The sequence below is a fragment of the Mesocricetus auratus genome, unplaced genomic scaffold, assembly GCF_017639785.1.
Source record: "Mesocricetus auratus isolate SY011 unplaced genomic scaffold, BCM_Maur_2.0 Super-Scaffold_100676, whole genome shotgun sequence".
Classification (NCBI taxonomy): Eukaryota; Metazoa; Chordata; class Mammalia; order Rodentia; family Cricetidae; genus Mesocricetus; species Mesocricetus auratus.
In genome coordinates this window covers 62,757,948-62,780,342 of record NW_024429266.1, presented here as the reverse complement: position 1 = coordinate 62,780,342, position 22,395 = coordinate 62,757,948, and the positions used below count along the sequence as shown (strand labels likewise).

At 43.2% G+C, this 22,395-nt stretch overlaps 1 protein-coding gene across 4 annotated transcripts in view; it reads right to left on the bottom strand.

Annotated features, from left to right (window-relative positions):
- Positions 1–22,395, bottom strand: part of Nckap5 (NCK associated protein 5) — an 831,052-nt gene that overhangs the window by 339,128 nt on the left and 469,529 nt on the right. The gene's annotated exons all lie outside the window — the stretch shown is intronic.

Here is a 22,395-nt window from a genome sequence, read left to right as displayed (position 1 = left end):
TTTTAGTGCACTTTTTGTGTGTGATATGCATGTATATATGCATTTTCTTGTATGTATTGCAGATATATATGTGGTATGCATGTATGTATGCATGCAAATGCATGTATGTGGAGGACTGAGGTTGGTGGAATCATTCTGTATTACTCCTCTACCTTATTCATTGAGACAATGTCTCTCAGTCAGAATCATAGGTTATCCATACAGCTCATTGCTACAACCTGCTTTATCTAGGGAATCCCTTGTCTCTGCCTTTCATGACTTCAATTACAGGCAGACCTGTATGTCTATGTGGTATTCGTATAGGTTCTTGGGATATGAACTTGAGTTTTATGCTTTCAGGGTAAGTGCAGGCACTGCTGAACTATGTCTCCAGCCAGTTGGAATTCTATGCTCAAACCATATAGTTACTCCAGCCACGATTAACCTAATTTCTAAGGGCTCTTGTATTCCTCTTCTAACACTTCAGGATTTGTTGTACACCCTTGAGGAAGACATAAAATGTTGTTGCCTTGTCTTGCCTCCCTGTTGGAAGCTTCACACTCAACCTTGTCTCTGACAGCTTTTTGGAAGCTGAGGGAAGTGTTAATTTGAGACTCTTGCTTATTCTTGCTTTCAGTGGGTGATAGAGATGACTGAGTGGGTGAAAGTGCTTGCTGCCCAAATGTGAGGACCAGACTTCTGATCCCCATAAACTATGTTAAAGCCAGATACAATCTTATGTGTTTATATTCCCAGCATTCCTACAGTGAGACAGGAGGCAGAGACAGGCGAAGTCAGGGAAACAAGCAGGCCACCTAGCCTGACATACAGCAGTAAACAAGATCCTATCCCAAACAAGGTGAAATGTGAGCTCCAATATTTCAAGGTGTCCTTTGCCCCCCTCAGGAGCATCAGTACTTATACATATGAACACAAGGACATGCATTACACACAATCATACAAAAGGATAAAAAAGACAGTACCATATGAACAATATTCCTTATGTTGTGCATGACCAAGGCCCTTGCATCACATACCAGGTGAATGATCCTATAACACTATTTAATTCCCAGCATACACTGCAGTGATCTTGGCTCTGGCACAGCAGATTGCCAACCATCTGGCCTAAAGTGGATTTGCCATACTGACAGAATTCTTTATTTTTAGTATTGAATGAAGATCATCTGCAAATATGAAAGCAAAACACAATAACCCCTCCTTCAAGGGACTCATATCATCTGTTTAGAAGGAAACAACCTTGAGGGAGCCACAAGTTTTAAAATTGCATTCACCAAGGTACTCGGAAGGATCCAAAACACTTTAAAATAATTCTGAAAATGCATTATTAAGTATATAAGAGTGTATCTTATAGTACATATGCATATAAAGCACCTATGTCTATATGTATAAAAATCCGTGTACATAAATACTCATGCAGTAGGTTGACCATGTTAGTTTGTTTTGTGGAGATTTCTGAATATAATTTTCTCTGTGATTTCTGAATATAATACACAGACAGTGGATTATGAAAGTGATAATACCTGGCTGGGGAGATGGCTCAGTCCATAAAATGTTGGCCTTGCAAACACAAGTACCTAAGTTTCATTCCTAGACTCATACAGAAAATGTCAAGTATGGTGGCCCCCAGGATCCCAGTACTAGGGAGCATTGGCAGGCCAAATAATAAGTGGTTCTTTCTTTCTTTCTTTCTTTCTTTCCTTCTTTCTTTCTTTCTTTCTTTCTTTCTTTCTTTCTTTCTTTTTGTCTTTGGTTTTTCGAGACAGGGTTTCTCTGTATTGTCTTGGAGACTGTCCTGGAACCTGCTCTGTAGACCAGGCTGGCCTTGAACTCATAGAGATCCACCTGCCTCTACCTCCACGGTGCTGGGATTAAAGGTGTGTGCCACTAGCACCCAGCTCATAAGTGGTTATTTCTATAGCTATTAATTAAACAAAATAAAAACCCAATTCCTCATTCCTGAGGAATGAGATGTGAGACTGTCTCCAACAAACATGAACACATACGAATCAATATGCACATGTGCACAGGCATATTCCAACTCTACCTTTTAGAAGCTCAGTAAATGATCTTGGGCACCTTATGTTCAGCAAGTCTTGATTTTTTTGTTCCCTAAATAAGTTTGTCAGCACACACATATTCATAGGTTGCCACTTTCATTATCCACAGTAGCTGTGTTCCACAACACTGTCATGAACACTCAATTAGCAGGTACTGAATTTCATCACAATAGTTCCACCAGTCAATTAATATCTCTCCTGGACTCCTGCATGATTTTGTGTAAAGCTATCTTGTAAAACATGTGCTGTTGACTGTTTACTATTGAAGCAGTCTAAGGAATATATCTTTTGCCTAAATATAATATCCCTACTTCCTTTATTAAGGTACATCCTACCTTTGTTTATACTTATGAATGCTACCCTGTATATCAGCACTGAGCTTTGATAGAATCTTAGTCAATTTACTGACAAAAAGTCTAAAGTTAAAATAAAAACAAAAACATGATGTCAGGAGCTGGAGTTTGGCTGCTCACATCATATCCACTTAGGAAGCAGAGAGTGGACAGCAAGCTAGACTGGGCTGTAACCTCAAAGCTCATTCCTAGTGCCCAACTTCTTTTAGGAAGGCTCCACCTCCTAAGAAGTCCCATAACCTTCACAGACAGCACCACCCGAGTCAGGGAGCAAGTTTTAAACACACGAGCATATTGGGGGAGGGAGGTGGTGAATTTCACACTCAAACCATGACAAAAGTGATTCTTGGAAAGAGTTCAAGCACAGTTCACTGATGCACTCAGCACACTGAGTCTTCTTACCACTAGAAACCATTTGCTGATCCAGGCATCAAGACAGGAAAAACAGAACTGCATTCTTACAATTAATGAAATCACAGCTAATGTTGGGAAACATGACAAATGGCAAACCACGTCTTTAAGTAATACAACTGTTGTTAGTGGCAAATGCTATGGGAAAATGAATACAAATGAACACTGTGACCGAGAGGAGTATAATTAGGGACAGTCTGGGATAAGATTTGGTGACATCAGAACGGAACTGCCTAAGAAGCTATCCTTTTGTGCTGACACCAAATGATGAAAATAGCGAGGCTTTAGAGTAGGGAAAAGTCATTCTAAGCAGAGAGCCTTTCTCAAAAACATACAGAGAGAAAACAAGGTGAATGGGACCTGAGGAATGACAGTCAAGGTTGTTTTCTGGCCTCCACAATACATGTCTATGTGTTCATGTGCACTTCTATATACATGTTCACCTGTACATATGCAAAACACACACACACACACACACACATGCACGCACGCATGCACACACACCATAAGCTGGACCAGGGAGTGTCTTGCAAGTTACAGAAATGGATCAGCTTGCTTTTACTTGGAATAAAGAGGACGTGGAGGCCAGGAGGGGGAAGTACATACTAATTGCTACTATGGGAAATGCTATAGAGAAGTGCCATAATTAGAATGGTTAGCAGTTAGCTCAGTTGGACAATGACAAGAGAAAGGAAAGTGGACTTCTATCCCCTCTACCTTTGCTAATAAGAAGGTGGTAAGGGAACGAGTGTGGCAATTGCATGCAAATTGCCTGTGGCCAAGCAAAAAGTGACAAGAGAGAAGAAAATGAAAGTCAGCTGAGGCAGGAAAAGAAAGAGAATGCTCTGGCTGAAGGGTGTTGCAGGGGTGAGTGGATGTCTCTTCCAGGACTGAGAATATGGAGTCCTGGAAGAACTAGAGTGGACGTGTGTGCCAGAGATGGCTGCACCATTGATGGAAACAGAGACCCTTAGATTCCACAGGACAGAGAGGAGGGAAAAGGTCGTGCTTGTAAGGTAACCTTACTGAGAAGCATCCCTTCATCACTCATTTTCCTGCTACTATTTTTAATCATTAGTATGCAGTTGCGTCATTAGAAAACAAAGACTCAAAGCCAGTCTTGAATCCCAGCACTTGGGAGATGGAGACAAGAGGACTTTGATGGCTCATGTTGGCTGTAAACTTGACTACAACTGAAATCACCTAAAACCTGAGCAGCTGGGCACATCTGTGAAGAAAATTCTTGAGTGGATCACTGAGGTGAGAAGACCCACCTGAAATCTGGGTCACACTGTTGGCAACCTATATAAAAGCACACGGAAGAAGGAAGCTTTTGCTTTTCACCTGCTTGCCCTCACTCTCACTGGCAAATTCATCGATTCTGCCGCTGAGGCATTCCTTTGCTGGTATAAGCTGAGATACCCAGCCTCATGGATTGATGAACTACAGAAGTCTTCACCCTTCTGTCAGGAGACAGACATTGTTGGAATAGCGAAACTACAGCCTGTAAGCTACTTTAATAAATCCCCTTTTAACACATAAAAGTATATGTACATACATACATATATTATACATATGAAAAATATTTTCTACCAGTTCTGTTCCTCTAGAATGCTGACTAATACAAAGATCAAGGCTTCAAAGCTAGCCTTAGCTGCATAGTGAGTTTGAAGTTAACCTGGAATATGTGAGACTCTGTCTAAATTAAAAGAGGAGGGGGAGGAAGAATAAGATGACCTCATTTGCTTACAAACACTGTTCCACTAGGGTTAGGTTATTTTGTCCACACCTTCACACAATTATTTATCTGTGAGAATGTTAGAGAACAATGAAGCATTAAGAGTTCAAATTAAAAGGAGCCTCTAGAAGAGGCCAAGCAAAGAGAAAAGTGAATGGAGACAGATATGAAGGGAAACATGGCTGCGCCCCTCAGCACAACTGATCATTTGATGCTGGGTGGCTTCTAAATTTATCTTAAACTCATTAAAGCATGACAACATTAAAAAATCAAGGATCTTCATTTTTTTCTAAGTGTAACTAACATACAATCAGACAAGACAGCAGAAATTTACTATCGTCACCAGTTAAAGATCTATGGGAGGAGAGGAAAGGGGTAAGAAGGAGAAAAACAGAGAGAGTGACACAAAGACAGACAGAGACAGAACAGAGAGAGGTGGAGAGAGAGAGGGAGGCAGGAAGACAGAAGATATAGAGAAAGACAAAGAACGACAGTAAGATATGGATGGACAGGTAGAGACAGACAGGGATGGCTAGAGAGACAGAGACCAAGAGACACAGAGATTGACAGACATGGTGAGAGAGAGACAGAGACAGCAATAGAGGCAGATAGGGAGATGGAGACACAGGGAAACTGTGGTTGAGAATATAAGCCATGAGAAAGAAACCTGGAGCCCCAGATAAAACATTGTCTTCCCAGTAGCTTCCCAGGCACAAGCCAGAAAAGCAAGCAAGGACCACTTGTAGAATAACAGACTGTGAGGAGGAAAGGTTGGTTCCAGAGGTGACCTGTTTTCATTTTTATAGACTTTAATCAGCAGTGAATCCCACAGAAGTGAAGCTGCTACACAAACAATGCTTGCTCCCCACATATTTCATATATGGCTGGAACCATGATCCTGTTTGCGTCAACAAATACAAGCCAGTCTCCTTGAAGGTAAAGATTTAGGGGCTCAGTTAGCACTGAAGGGTTTAAATCAAATTCTGACTTGTTGGTACATAAAGCTTCCCTCAGAGCCGTTTGTTTCTCTAAGTGGTAAGCAAGGCGATGATTCACCAGTGAGGGATGCTCTGCTTTTCTTCTGGAACAGTCTGCATCATCAGGACTATGTAAAAAAGAATCAATCAACACACAACTCCGGGCTGCCTCTGCTTAACTCAGACGGATCATAGTCCTGGGAGCTCATTTAGTTCTGAGAGCAGGCAGCCCAGCTCTACACCAGCAGACAGATGGTGCTTTGTCTACAAAGAAGAAGGCTTAAAAAGGTGGAGGAAGGGCTGGGTGTGGCTCCGGTGGTAAAGGACCTGCTTAACATGCATAAAGCCCTGGGTTCCATCCCCAGAACTTGGTGCATTTCTCTAATCCAAATACTCAGGAGGAGGTCAAAGTTATCCCCAGCTACACAGCAAGCACAATACCGAACATAGGCTACATGAGATCCCAACTCAAATAAAACAAAAATTCAATGCATATATGGAGGAAAATGGTCATGTTATCCTTTGTTAAACTGTTCAAATGAGATTTATTGATGTTTAAGTGATTAGCTTCCTTCAGTCAGGTACACAGTAGGACTCCAATGTTCTGTGAGGTCATCTGACTCCACGATTAAATTAACTCAGCTATCCATTTAGTCAATATTTGATAAGCAGTAATGAATCAGGCATGGGAAAGAGTGCCAGGGACACAGAGATGTAAAACACACATGGCCCTGCTCTTGTCGAGCATATCACATAATACGATGGCTACCAGTCAAAATGTCACAAGAATCTCAGTACACAGTGTGAGGGCATTCAAAAAGAGAGTAATGCAGATGGATGGAAAGAAGGCTTAATGGGTTAAGTGCCTGCTGTTCAAGAAGAGGACACCCGTTTGATCCCTGTACATCCCCCATAAAAAGTTGGGCAGAGCAGTGCACACCTGTAATACCAGAAGCAGAGAGGAGATGGGTCCTCAGCCTCACTGGCTAGCCACCCTAGTCTTATTAGGAGCCCAGTCCCAGCGAGAGACTCTGTGTAAAGAAATAAATTACACCGAGGACATGGCTCAGCTGGTAAAAGTTCTGGCTGTGCAAGTTAAGGACCTGAGTGCAGATCCCAAGTAAACACATGAAGAGAGGGCCTGGTGGTGCACTCCTGTAGTTCCAGCACTGGGACAGGAGAGCAGAGGTGCGAGGATCCCTGGGCTTGAAACCAACAGTAAGCTCCAGATTCAACAAGGGACCTTGCATCTTAGAAAAAATTGAAGTGGCGAACAATTGGGGAATATTCTTCACCTCTGATCTCCATGCTCCTATGTGTATGAGCACCCACACTGGTGTACCTGTATGTGTATGATGCACACGCATGTAATACACACATGAGTGGCAAGGGCATGATTTTTGCTGAACTGAGATCTGGATAAATAGAGGGGCTTATCAGAAAAGGGAGAGGATGACCCAAGAATGAGAAGTGAGTATCCAACTGGGAGACCCTGAAAGGAACTTGGTGGGGTTGGGGTTAGAGATGAAGCTGGAGAGCCAAGAGGGAACAGGCCAAATGTGACAGAATTTCTCCACAATCTAATAGCAGGGAAGGCCCCTGAGCAGTGGATTGGTGGCTATTTTCAGAGGTGTGTGTGTGTGTTTATGTGTATATGTATGTCCAAATTGATATGCATGCATGTGTCTCTACATATACATTCATGTGTGCATATATGTCCAAATTGATATGCATGCATGTGTCTCTACATATACATTCATGTGTGCATATATGTCTGACATATATCTGGTTGTCTTTGTGTGCATATCTATGAGTGCATACATGTGGACACATGCATGTGCCTATATGTGTGCTCATGTTTCTCTGTGTATGTTCATGTGTTTGTTTCTGTGTTTGCATGTACGTATGGGGTGGTGGTGTTAAGGTGGAGATGGACGGATGGGTGTCTGAAACAGTTAAGAATGTGAACTTGAGCACAGTTAACAGAAGACACTGAGGATTCTGTAGGAACAGTCCACGTAGGAGCTGATTGAGCTCTGATGAATAGCCCGTATAGGAGCAAATTGAGCTATGATGTAGATGACCTCGGAGTTTGACAGCCATTTTGTAATTCCGATTTTTTAGTATGTGGTTTGCCTAACAATGACAAATCTCTAACATATCCTTAGCTCAAGGCTTCTGATGCCAATTGCAACTGGCATTCGAATCAGTGGAGGGGAAGGAAGAGGGAGAAAAGCAGTGCTTGCCTCAAATGCAGATTCCTTGGCAAACTCTGGCCCTGGTGAGTGGGGCCAGTAGTATTTCATTCTAGAGAACTCTCCAGGTAAACTGAGGCACAAAGCTCAACAGCTCCAACACAGGATATAAATCACACTCATTTTCCAAAAGCTTTTAGCATTGCTAATTTGATTTAATATTTTCACTAGACAGGGTCTCACTATAGAACCTCAGCTACTCCATAACACACTACACAGTTCAGGTTGGTTTTGAACTCGCAAAGCTCTCTCCCTCTTGAGTGCTACCACAATACAAATTTTTCTTGTGAAGCCCAGGCTGTCTTCGAATTATTCAATGTGCTCTATGTAGCTGAAGATGCCGTTGCCTTTCTGATGTTCCTCTTTCCTCCACTCCAGTGCTGGGGGAAATGAGTATCATCATGTCTAGTTCTGTCACTCATCAGGGAAACAAAGAACTAACGAGTGAAAACAGTACCTGCAGGGGAGTGAATCTGAGACATACTTAATAACAACACCCAGGACAGACAGGCAGACAGATTTCCCCACAACTTATTAACACAACTTCAGCTATGGAAGGCAAAGGCTGGTTTCTGCAAGAAGTGATGCTCTATAAACCTGGGACTCCAGGGCCCATTGGGTTGCAACTGTTCCTGTGTGTGGAGCACATGGCATTCACAGCCTAGCAGAGTGTCCAGTGGCTTCTAGAGCAAGTGTCACCAAGAGTCAGAAGTATGCCTACCAGATTCCAGAATAAGACATAAAAGCAGGAACAGGCCACCAAAATGATTTCATCGTAATTTCTTACCTAATGAAAGTCAATGATGGCCAGTAAGATGGCTCACTGGGTAAAGGACTTGCCTGACAAGCTGAGTGTGACCCCCAAGTCAGACATGAAGGAATGAGATAACCAATTTCTGTAAGCTGTCCTCTGATTTCCACATGCGGGCACACACACAAATACATTTAGTAAAAATTTTAGAAATCTAAGAAGTCAATGAGGAGAATTTGTGTGCCACACCCCACCGGGTATCTCTGTTGCTCAGTCATGTATATAAAGGGTTAACCTCAATGCTTGACTTCACTGGGGCAGCGCCACATTGTGCTACCCCACTGCTGGGTTACGCTGCTAGTAGTGTCTGACCTAGGGCCATAAGGTTCACTGAAGAAACCCAAATCGAGGCAGAGTGCATATTTCCCCACATTTATAACACCTTGGCATTGCCTTTGATGGAGTACAGTCAATCTTTTCAATGTTTTAACTAGTTTGAAGAGAGGGTCATGTTTAGACCAGGCTGGCCTCTGCCACTCCATGATGGAACCAAGGATTTCTTTCTGCATTTGCCTTCCAACCAAGTGCTGGGATTACAGGGGTGTGCCACAATGGCAGGTTTGTACAGTGCTGGGGACCAAATCCAGTTCTGTGTATGCTAGACAAGCTCTCTTTCAACTGAGCTGCACCCCAGCCCTGTCCATCATCATCTAAAAGTCTGTTCCTCTCTAGGCCAAGTTCACAGTCATTACTTTAGTAAAATATGGGACAAATGACACATGAGATGAAATGACACGTGAGTCGACATCCCTGCTTCAGCCCAATTGTATGCCTTACACACATTGCTTTCTTCTCTGTTCAGTTTTTCATGTTTTAAATGACACGTGAGTCAACAGCCCTGCTTCAGCCCAATTGTATGCCTTACACACATTACTTTCTTCTCTGTTCAGTTTTTCATGTTTTTTTTATTTTATTTTCCAGTTTAAATTTAGATAAGAAACAAGGTTGCTTCACAAGTCAGTTCCAGGTCCCTCTCCCTTTCCCTCCCCTCCTCCCGTGCCCTCCCCCCAGCCCCCCCTGTTATCCCCTCATTCCCCCAGGGAGGGTGAGGCCCTCCATGGGGGTGTCCATAGTCTGTCATTTCATATAGGGCAGGGCCTAGACCCTTCCCCAAGAGTTCAGGGTGAGAGTGCACCTCACATTGCTCTATGGGAGTCCAAAGTCCGTGTGTATACTTGGGATGGGTACTGATCTGCTGCCCAAGGCTCAATAGATTACCTAGGCCTCCTCACTGACACCCAGATTCAGGGGGTCTTGATCAGTCCCATGCTGGATTACCAGGCTGATGCCTGGGATTCAAGAGTTTCATGTTTTAAATGACCCATGAGTCAACAGCCCTGCTTCAGCCCAATTGTATGCCTTACACACATTACTTTCTTCTCTGTTCAGTTTTTCATGTTTTAAATAAAATGCACAAACACAGGGGTTAAGAAGACGGTTCACTAGTAAAATTACTTACCATTCATGTGGGAAACCATTGGAAAAACCAGGAAACACTTAAGAGACATATGTGGTAGTGTGAGAATTTGTAACCCCAGTGTTCCTATCGAAAAGTCGGGGGTGACAGAAACATCAAGATCCCCAGAAGCTCACAGGCTGGCATACCCAGCACAAAATTATAAAGAGACCCTGCCTCAAACAAGGAGGAAGGTGAGGGCCTATGCCTGAAGCTGTCCTCTGATCTCACTGTGTGCTGTGACACAGCACACACACACTCACACAAGTTAAAACAAACAAAAATCACAAACATAGAATCACTCAAAACTCTTCAGGCTTATGTTTCTATGATTTCAATCACCTGTAAAAGTCAACTGAAGATAAATATGTAGAATCCCACTAGCAATTGGGAACACTTAATATATAACATATTTAGGATCAGATCTGCCTACAAAACTTCTCTCAAAGAATCCCTCTGTGCTCCCCCTATTATGCTTATTTCCCTCTGCACTTAAAACAAATATTTATTTTTGCTGTGCCTTTCTCTTGGGCCCTGTATAGTTGGCACATTCCATCCCTTGCCTCTGAGGAGCGAATTGCTTAGGGAACCGCATTCAGTGATGGCTCCCTAAGAGACCTGGCAACATGCTCCAAGAAAGCCTGCTGGATATGAGCCACCTCTGAGGACATTTAGTTGTGTGTGGAATCACTTCATGCATTGGTTCACTAAAGTTTGGTGGCAAAGCTTTAAAAGAGAAGAAAAATCTTTTTCTATTGATTAAATTTATTTGACAATTTCATATACATACATAATATATTCTAATTAGTCTCCCCTGAATACCCTCTTTCACCTCCTTCCTACCCCTATAAGTCCCCCTCATTCCTACCTGTCGTTTTCCCAGATTGATGACTTTGGTTTTCATTTTGTGACCCATTTAGTTTTACAAGAACCATCTGTGTGAGCACTAGATTGGAATTATTCACTGGAGTCTGGTAGAGTCATCAGTTGGTACACAACCAAAGGCAATGGCCTCCCCGCTCCTTTAATCTGTCAGTAGCAAACAGCTCAGTAATGAGGGGTACGGTTCCCTGAGCTGTCTTCCATCCAAGCCTGACTGTTGAAGGACGCCGTCTACGAAGACTCAGTGCAGGCACACGCAGTGGCTGTGACTTTGTGATTATGATGGTTGTATCTTGCATTGAGTATGACATTTTGCAGCTCTTCTCCCTATCTTCCAGCTCCTAGGTTTTCTCCCTACCACCCTTCATTTCCCAATGTTTCTGAATTAATGTCTTGTTTGACACTATTATAATAGGAGTAACAGACTACTTCCTGACAGGAAGGACTCCAGGTCTGGTAAATGCATGGCAGGAGAGATCTTAGGATTCAGGTATAACTAACAGTGTTGTTGAGTTAATTGACATAATAACACCAAGATGCCTTCTATTTATGCTTATACCCACAGACAAATGTATTCTTTACCTTAGTCAGCAAAACCTCTCTTGACTTTTATTATTGTTTTAACAAATGACATGGACACAAAGCCTACACATACGTAGAGATGACAGTAATAGTGTGTGTGTGTGTGTGTGTGTGTGTGTGTGTGTGTGTGTGTATACATGTGTGGCCATGAATGTAGAGGAAAGAGGTTGATGTGGCATTCTTCAGGTCCTGCTCATCTTGGCTTCTTTTTTGGAAATTGTCCTTTTGTGAACAAGAACACTCTAAGTAGGCTTGACTTGGTAGCCAATGCGTTCCTGAGATCTATCTACCTGGCTTTAGTTCCCCAGGGCTGAAATTGCAAGTGAGGTCCACTACACCTGTAGCATTTGCATGCCTTCTGGAGATCCGCACTCATATCCCACTGCTTGTCCAATTGAGCCATCTCCTTAGCAAATAGCTAACATTTGTTTCAACTTCTTCATTATTCTTTTGATGTCCACAGATATCTGTGTTTTGTTAGTTTGAAGACAGGAAAGGAAATGATGGGGATGTGAAGCAACAGCGGGCTGCAAGAAGTCACTTAGTAGCAAAAGTTACAACAGTATGTTTCCCAGCCATGTGTCACATACACATTCATTGTAAAGATTGAAAAAGCAATCATTCATACTTGAGCATGTAATCTAGAGACACTGGGATAGAGTTATCATGAAATGTTAAATTCTTTCTGAACACAAAAGATACTCAATAACTCAATAACACTAAATTTTCAAGAGTATTGTTTTTTTCATTGCTGTGACCAAATACCCAACAGGAAGCAATCTACCATGCACGGGAAGGCATGGTAGGAGGGGCTTGAGGAAACTGGTAGAAGGAACATGAAGAATGTAAGGGTTGGAGGATGGCATTAAACTCACTGCAGCTGTGGTCACTTGCACAAGACCCACCCAATATCAAGCCAACAGTAGTCAGTATTGCAACAGGTGCTAAGTGGACTCAGTGTGTTAAAAAAACTAAAAAAGATAGAAAGGTTGGAGGAAGACCTGGTAGAGGGTGTCTGGAGAAGTGGGCGGGGTAAACTTGGGGTAGATATGATGAGTGTATCCGTGTATGATATCTGCTGAGCAGAAAAACGGCAAGGTCAGAGACTGCCTGACAGGCACTCCTAGACACCCTGGCACCCTCAGCTCCTGTGATTTATTGACTCATTTGTTTTGAGGTGATGGGGAGGGTGCTCAGAATATACTGTCACTGTAGCTAGCTAGCACTCCAGCGAATATCACAGCCATGTTCCCATTTCCAGGCACAGCTAGCAGCTTTTGTTCCACACAAGCACACTAAATTTTAGAAAGTGGGAGAAAAATAGCATTAGATAAATCACTGGATTTTAAAAGAACATCCCAATTTGTTCACAGTTTAACATTCCCACTGCCAGGCAAAAACATATAAAACTCCCCTCTTTCATCCCTGGATTTGACTCACAAAGTGAATGAAGCACGCAATGAAATCTCTGAGATTAAATGTGTATGATGGATAAGAGAGCAGAGTGTTTGCTTTATGTGCCTGAGATGAACTCACAGCCACGGGCACATCAATCCCCTTCTTCTCTGCATTACTCTTCACTCAAAACACTTCTCGATATCGCCAGCTACCTTCCACATTGAGCAGATTCCCACAGTTACATTAATAAATTCTCAGGTGATGCTTTTACTGCTTCTTCCATCTATCAGTAACATTTATTTCCTTAAAAGAGGTTCAGTTCTGAAGGCGCTCTGCATAGAGGGAGGCTCTTGTGGGATGGGGAAGCATGAAAGAGCCAGACATTCTTTTCATGGAAGGTGGGCTCCAGATGTCTGGACATCAGGAAATAGAGAAATAAATAAGGTTGTCTGAGCATAACTGGGGAGGGAAGAACATAAAGCAGTAAGAACGTCTTATAGGCTGGCAGTGGGTCCAAGATCTAACTCTAATGCACAAACTGACTTAGAGAGCCCATTCTATACAGAGAGATACCTTGCTCAGCCTAGACACAGGGGTGGTCCTGCCTCAAGAAGATGATGGGGCAGACAGTAGACTTCCTAGGGGAGGCCTTACCCTTTCCAAGGAGCAGATGGGATGTGGGGGAGAAGGATATGGGGGCAATAGGAGGAGAGGGAGGAACTGGAATTGGAATGTGGAAAGTAAATTAATAAAAAAGTGCCCCCCCAAACAAATGTCTTATAGGGGCTAGTAAGTAAGAGCATCCACTGCTCATGAAAATAACTCCAATTTAGCTCCCAGCACACATTAGGATGTTCATATCACAATAACCTGTAACTCCAGCTGTAGGGCATCCAACACTGTCTTCTGAACTCCACAGGCACCGTGAGTCATGTACACACACACACACACACACACACACACACACACTCATTCACACATACATACCTTCAAAAAAGAATGCTGTATAGATGGAAATAACATAGATGGTGAATGTTTGCACTTAAGTGGAGGCTAAAAAACAAACAAAAACCAAATTCATAAACTTAAGATTAAAATTTGTAATTTCCTCAACCCAGTTTTCTTACAGAATTCACAGCAGGGGAACCAAAGAGCTTCCAAAAGGAAGTCGATCACCTAGGCTGAGTGGTGGCTATTCCCAAGTGAGCTGATAATTTAGTTACTGTCCTTACATGTAAATGGCACAGCTGGCCTACCACCGACTTTTACATACACTGATGTGACCATATGTCTAGGAAGCCTAAGCATGGACTGGGGTGATGACTCAGTCAGTGAACTGCTTGTTGTTCAAGTATGAGGACCTGTGTTTGACCCCCAGAATTCATGTAAAAGATCTAGGCATAGAAGTGTTTGCTTGTAGTGCAGGCTTTAATGAAGGAGACAGGCAGATCTCCAGGGCTTGCTGGCCAACCTTGTTAAGTTCCCCGGTCAGAGACAGATCCTATCTCAAAGCAAGGAAGATGGCACCCAAGGCTGTCCTCTTGCATCCACACGCATGCATACACATAGATGCATACTCACACAGAACCCTTAGGAGGCTTTTGATTTAAAATAAATGTCAGCAATGTAAAATTTTCAATTTTGGTGCAAATGGGCAAACCCCAAAGACATTATAATACGTGAAGTAAAGCAGTCTGAGAGACAAATAAAGTAATAGAATTGGAGAGCAAAATGTGGTTACTTGGGCTGAGTGGTGGGATTAGAGAATCCAGAAGATGTTGGTCAAATGATACAAACTTTCAGTGAGACAGGAGGAATACTAAGACAGTCCACATGGAACACGGTGATTATGGTTGTTAACAATGCATTCTTAACTTGGAAATTGTTAAGATGTACATTTTCTCAGTGTCCTTAACACAAGAAAAACAAAAAACAAATGTGTGAGGTAATGCATATGCTAATTATGTCGCATTTTCCATTCCATGATGCATACACATATCAAAGCATCATGCTGCATACCATGAGGGTAAAAAAGTTCAATCTGTCAATTAAAGTTTTTTAATTAAGTAAGAGTCTGTCTTATGACCCCCATCAATTCAAATTGTCAGATGATCAAAGTTGGTTTCAGAAATTATGGTCAATACTGGATCCTTCTTATGTGATCAATGCTTGACAGAGACATATTTATGTATCTTCTGAGTTTGTTAAACTAAACTAACTGGGAGGCAACTGTCTCTTGTCAAAAAATCCTCTAAATATGCATGGGAGGTATCAGAGATAATAACTCCACAGGCAGGCCCTGACTTATGATGGTTACACTTAACAAGCCATCTTTTTTTAAAACTTTACAAGAAAGGAAAAAGCAATATGGGTTTAATAGGAGCCACACTTTGAATGTCAATCTTTTTCTGAGTCAGTGACATGTGGTTTGACCCTCATTTGCCATTCTGGGCAGCAGTAGGGAGGGATAGCACCAAGTCACAGGCTAGATCATGACACTGACACTGTATCACCAGTATGTTTTAGATATAGCTGCTTAATAAGTTACACTAGAGAGTTAGCCTTTATTATGAGATAGGCATTATGGTCAATGCTTTCTAATTCTTTTAACTTTTATTGATTTTTTTGGTGAACTTCACATCTTGCATCTCTATCCCACTTAACTCCTAGTCTCTTCCCATTGGTCCTCTATCCATGCAACCTCCCCCAATACAAAAAATAAAACTTTCAAAGAAAAACCACCAAACAATGAGAGAGAGACAGAGACAGAGACAGAGAGACAAAGAGACAGAGAGAGGGTGGAGGTGAATGTTGGGGGTGGGCCAACTCATGGCTCTGGTTCTGGGCCTGGGTGTTTGCTGGGTTTGTCAGCCTGCCAGCTTCCCCTCATCATCTGGGATAGCTCTCATTACTGTCCCTGCTAGCTCTCCCCAAAGCAGCCTGCAGCAAGGAGTGGGTCTTTGGTCCTTGGAGCTGACTCACCCCTACTCACACCACCAGGGCCAGCTCTACTGTTTTGCCAAGACAGGTTGCAGGTCCCTCTCTCCCGACTGCTGTAGGGGGTCATAAAATGGGGTGACATGTTCACCCCTCCTCCTTTCATACCATCAGGGCTGGTTCACCTGAACCTCTGACAACAGGGTTACCTCTAGGGTACTGCCTAGGCAGGGTACACGACCACTCTCCTGAGTGAGGGGCCGGTGAGGGCCAGAGCTAGTTCTCCCGCTCTCATGACCCAGGACCAAATCTCTCGCCTGCCTCAAGTATTGAGGGATGAGGAGGGGAGAGTATTTTTCCCTCACCCAAGCTACCACATGGCAGATGAGTGTTGGGGGTAAGGTCAGTTCTGCTGCTCTCAGGCTCTCAGATCAGCTTACCTCAACCCCCAACAACTAGTGCTGCCCAGGTGAGGAGTACTCCCATGGGGAGGGATGGGTGGGACCATGGTTCCCTAGCACAGGGCTGGGACTATCCCCTGTGGTGCAGGGACAGCTCTTCCAGGGCCAATGGAGGGTGGAGCCAGCTCAGAACAGCCCTCAGATTTCAGCACATATGGATCCTCAGACCCCACTATGATAACACCAGCCTAGATCCCAGCTGCAGCAGCTCCGCTCCAGATGTCATCATGGCCTTGTGGCAGCACATGCCACCCAGATCATTATGGCCCTCATGGCAGCATGGCCCTCAGACTGGTCTTGGGTGGCTGATCACACCCCAGTCATCCATATGACCCTTAGTGATCACATGAGCCAAGGACATCAACACAAGCCCTGACTGCTGTAGGTCCACTGACTCAGACATGGCCCCCAGCATCAGCCCTGGCCTGAATGACACCATGGCCCTGAATGATAATGCCAGCCACTCAATAGGCATGGCCCCAGCATCCATGTGGCCTTTGGTGACATGTGTTCATTGTTTTCCCTGCCTGTGGGCTCATAAAGAGTTCTGGGCACACTGAAGGGAGACTAGACTAGGCTGGGATGATCATCATATATTTTCAATATAACACTTTGGGAACTGAACAAATGGCTCAGCAGTTAAGAGTACTTACTGCTTTTTCAAAGCACCCAAATTCTGTTCCCAGCACCCATGTCAGGCAGCTTGTAATTGCCTATAACACTGACACCCTCTTTGGCCTCCATAAGCACTGTACTCAAACACATACACACCACACACACCATTAAATAATTTAAAAAATACTTTGAGTTTGGGAAGGGCTTAAAGAATGGTTCATCATAGACAATTATATATATATATGCATATATATACAATTATATTAGGAGATATATCTAATCTCATCTATCTCTATCTCCTATCATCATCTCTCTCTCTATCATCTCCTAATGTGTGGGGGAATGGAAGAGGGGGAAGAGAGAGTGCACTTACATAAGGGACAAAGAGAGACTGACTCTATACAGCAAAACCTTGTCTTAAACTCCCGATCCTCCTGTCTCAGCCCCCCAATTACTAGGATTATAGAAGTGCACAAAAAAACTATCTCAGTTACACTTTTAAAAGTTTTATCCCAACATTAACATAAAGCACCATGAGAATATTTGCACAAACAATGAAAGAACCATTAAACCAATTTCCCCCTTAAAATGGGATGGCCTGGGTGCAATTCCCCCGTCTGTCTGTCTGTCTGTCTGTCTGTCTGTCTGTCTGTCTCTGTCTTTCTGTCTCTGTCTCTCTGTCTCTGTCTCTGTCTCTGTGTATCTCTGTCTCTGTCTCTCTGTCTCTCTGTCTGTCTGTCTGTCTCTCTCTGTCTCTGTCTCTGTCTGTCTGTCTGTCTGTCTCTCTCTCTCTCTCTCTGTGATAAAATACCCTGACCAAAAGCAATTGAGAGGAGGAGGAAAGGACCTGTTTTAGTTCATACTTACAGATTTTAGTCCCTCATTAAGAGAAGATAAGGTAGAAACTCAAAGACACAAACTTGAAAGGGGAAGCCTGGTTGTTATACACAAAGAATTATCTTTGACTAAAGAACTTACGTCACAACCAAAGCACACAGCAAGAACTGGAGGATGCTAACTTCTAGCTGGTTTACAGGCTGGATTACACTCAACTAGCTTCGTTTTACAGCTCAGGACCCCTTGCCTAGGGATGGTTCTGCTAACAGTAGACTGGTCCACCCTCACAGACCGGTCCATAGACCAGTCAGATCAAGACAATTCCTCAACTGAGGCCTCTCCTCTCAGGTAACTTTCCCTGTCCCATGTCAAGCAAAATGTTGACCAGGGCATTGTGCTTATACTTTAACTGATATTACCAGATTCATCTCACAGTGTCATAGATAACTTTGTAAGTCAAGGCACTGGCTTGGAAATTTCTCTAGATTGAGTTCCAGTCTGAATTCCTCCTGTCTTCTGGGAGTTACTGAAAAGAACAACTCTGAGGTGTTTGAGCGTCACATGTACATTTGAAGGTCAAAGTTGGACAGTGTAGTTTAATTTTGAGTGGAGACTCCTCTCCACAAAGAGAGACACCTCACCTACTTGGACCTAACTAAAACTTAATACACAAACACGGAATTTTATTTTGTATAATTCAGATAACACAAGCCCACAGAGCAAGGCAGAACTCTGAGATGGCAAGACTCAATAGACTGAGGAGTTTCACAGAAGAAACTGTTGGTAATACTGCAGTGTGTTTTTTTTTGGCATTAAAACGCTTATTTTTAACCCCCCAGCCCCTGGAAATGGCAGGAAGCCCTCAGGTGGGGTGTCATTTTGTCACAGAGTGGGAGGTAGGTCCTGACAAGCAATGCACAGCCTCAGTGTGAGCAGAGAGGCACAGAAAGCTTCAAAGCAGCTAGGTGACTCATCTCAGTAAGAGGGAGGGATTTACATAAACTGTCAAGAAGTGAGTAGGATCCTAAAACCAATTAGAAACATCAGATTATATACACGGAAAAGTAATTTTTAAAAAGTTCATCTGAAACCAGGGTAACCACTTTCTTCACATAAAATCTGTGTATTTAAAGAGAAACAGACTGGGAAAATTGGGGTTCCAAGGTAATTGACTCTCCCAGAGGCATTCTAAAATTCTTCTTTAAAAAAATCTAGCCTGCTGGATTGAACCAGTGTCCTTCTTAATGTCAAGTAATCTTGGGCACCCTCTGTGGCTACTGAGAGCATTCAGGAAGCTGGGTCTGAGTTTCAAGTCTGCAACTCATAGGTAGGACGGTTGTGATAAAAGTAGACAGGTATCTCATTTCCTGCCATGTAAAACGAAGTGTGGTTTACCCTCACCTGTTGTACATGAACTCATCCCTTAGCAAAACATGAGCAGGTCTGTGGAGACAACTCAGCCAGGAAAGTGTTTACTTCACAAGCATGAAGATCTGAGCTCAATCGCCAGAATGAACAGAAAGGTAACGGGGGGGCGGTATTATAGAACTGGAGATATGCCAGTAGCCCAGGGCCTCATTAGCAAGCCAGCCTTCAATACGAGGCTGGTTTCCAGCCAGTAAGAGGCCCTATCTACAGACCAAAATAAATGGTACTATGTGATGAATGACACCCAAGGTTCTGGCCTCTCTTTCTCCACATACAAACAGAGCCATGGGTGCAAACTGGTTACTCATATTGTAGCAGACATAAACATTGCGGGACAAAAACAAAACAGAAAACAATTTATAAACATGGCCTGTGATCTTTGCCACTACAGGAAATATGAGATTATCCCAGCCCTTTTAAGTGGCCTGACTTCCCAGATAGAATGTCTACGCTATGGAGCCTATCAGCAATGCCTCTCAGACCCGTGCCTGACTCCAGCACTGTAGGAAGGATGGTACTCAGTTGTGCACCTCTCTCTCAACCCATAAACCCCAGAAGGCCTTTGTGTCAAAGACTTTCCCAGATATTGGTGAAAAAATCAGAATGGCTCAGAGCAACCTGGAAATTCTAGTAGAAGTCCTGATCTGTTTGAGCAGACAGGCCCTGGAATCTCACTGTTAATAATCTCTGCATTCACAGGATTTGGTATACCATGGGGAAAGAGCCTTCATTTGGTAACTCTAACACTGGATTTTCAAAAGGAGAACAGGCCTGAAGCTAATTTAGCAGGCAACCCTAAGTAGGGCATATTTAGAATTTCATCGTGTGTGTGTGTGTGTGTGTGTGTGTGTGTGTATTTAATTTTATATCTGTTCACTGGAGCCTTCCCACACCTAGGTTTTCCCACAGGAATCTGCTACGCATGAGTGGTCTACCATGTCTCACACATTCTGTCTGGAAAGTTGGAACTGGTTCTGTCCATGTACCATCATTTTCCTGAGTGACACTCTGACCTGTGCATACTACCAATACCAACTCTGGAGCAATGAGCTCACTACCAGTGCATGCACTGAGTGGGGCTGGGACAAGGTCTCCAAAGCTCTCCAAACTTCAGTAACTCCATACACCAGACACCTGTGAGTTGCTCAAGTGGGATCTCAACTCAGGCTGCTGTATCTGGAGGCATCATATCAAACCACAATTGCCATTGCCTGCCTCCTCACACTAGAGTATTCCACATTATGTGATTATGTGCTATCTCATGAAAGTACCTGCATTCATCTATTTCCTTGTCCCACAGTGGCCACGCTCCTCTGCTGTCTCCCATCAGAATACCCTTGATTCTCTGCTATCTCTTAGAGTACCTATGATTCTTTCTTCTCTCATTGGAGTGCCTACGATTATTTCAGAAATCTTCAATATGGCAAGCAAGAAAGCAATGCATACAGTTGAACTGTCCTGCAGCACTGCTAAAGACATGAAAATTAGGAAAAGTTCTATGCTCAGGACACACCCAAGATAATTATCTCAGAACTCCTAGAGTGCATAATGTGTTTGTGGGTGCATGCATGAGTATGTGTACATGCATGCGTGCACTCAATGCATTCATGTGTGCAATTGTGTGGGAGGAGTATACCCCCATGCCAGGCATATATAGAGACTAGAGATGGATTTAGGAACATCTCCCTCAAGTGTTTCTCCACATTAGTTTTGAGTCTCACACTGGCCTGGAACTGGTTGCCAAATAGGCTATCTGGTTATCCAGGAGTCTACCTGTTTCCACCCTATCCTGGGTTAGCAAGCATGTGGCAGCACACAAGTTCTGAGACCCAAACTCAAGCAGGTCCTCACACGTATACAAGAAACACTTTACCCACCACACCATCCATCCAGTACTGCATGGGAAAATGTTAAAGCTGTACAGAAGATTTCCAGACACAGCTGAGTTTCAGGAGCATGAGTACAGATACAACTAATGCTAACCCCACCAGACTGTGGGATCTAGTCCACAGTAGCCTGACTGACTCACTGTACAACACTCACAAAGCCAACAGCCAGTGTAAAATGAATTTCCTTCTTGTGAAGGTGAACCTAACTTCTTGCTCTGGCTATCGGAAAAGGCTAACGCATGGATCAAATGACTGCAAAGGATATATTAATTATTTCAGTGCCTGTTCTCACTATCATTCCCTGGAGGGCATGCTGAGATGCTCAGAAGGAAGGGGGTGCTAAAAATACACAAATAAGAAAAATGCAATAACTGTAGGCTTGGAAAGAAAATCAAATACAGTGACCCAAGAGAAATACAGCCTAATTTATATCTTGGGGGTATGTTTACAAATTATTTTGTAAATGCAATAAAATAGTTTGTAGAGTATTTGCAAAGGAACTGTTCTCAGATCATCACTTGTAATTACAGCAGAAACTTACTTAATTCAGACTATGCTATTCACTGGCCATAGCATGCAGACAAAGACATTTCTGTGCTAATTCATTAGTTAATAAATTAATTTGGTATGGAACAAAATTGATTAGAGGTGAGTTATCAAATCTACTAAACAGGACACGTTTGGGGGAAGAATGCATTTTGGGGTGAAAGATGCATTTTTACCTCCTCAACAACTATGGAATCAACCTGAAAAAGAATCTTGGCCATTCATTTATGAAGAGAAGGCAAGAACACAACCCATAGCAAGACATGATTCTTGGGTGGATTCAAGGGGCCATAAACTCGGCTTGACAGTAGGTACCCTCCACAGGACTGTGGATGTCAATGGAGCATCCTAAATGCTCCCTGATTGCTTTGTGCTTATATTGACTTCCATGAGCTCCATGCAATGGGAACCACACAGCACTATTCCCATCTGAGCAAGCCTGCCAGCTGACAGGGAGGCAGGAGAGGGAACAGGCTTCTCTAAGATCTCCATCTTCTAAGGGCTCACTAAGGGTAGGTTAGCAAAATTTCCACATTCCAAAACCAGCCCAGCTGAACTAAGCCTTAGCTGACTTATGATCACTTATGGGCTCCTCTCCTGGTCAATCTCAATGTGAAAAGCTGGTCACTTCACAACCAGTTAGAAGATGCAGAGAGATGTGAATGCTGCCACTCTCACATTTGCATTTTATCCAGATCATAAAATGATTCCACCCACAACTAAGTTGTGTTTCCCCATAGACTGCACAGAGACCCAACTATC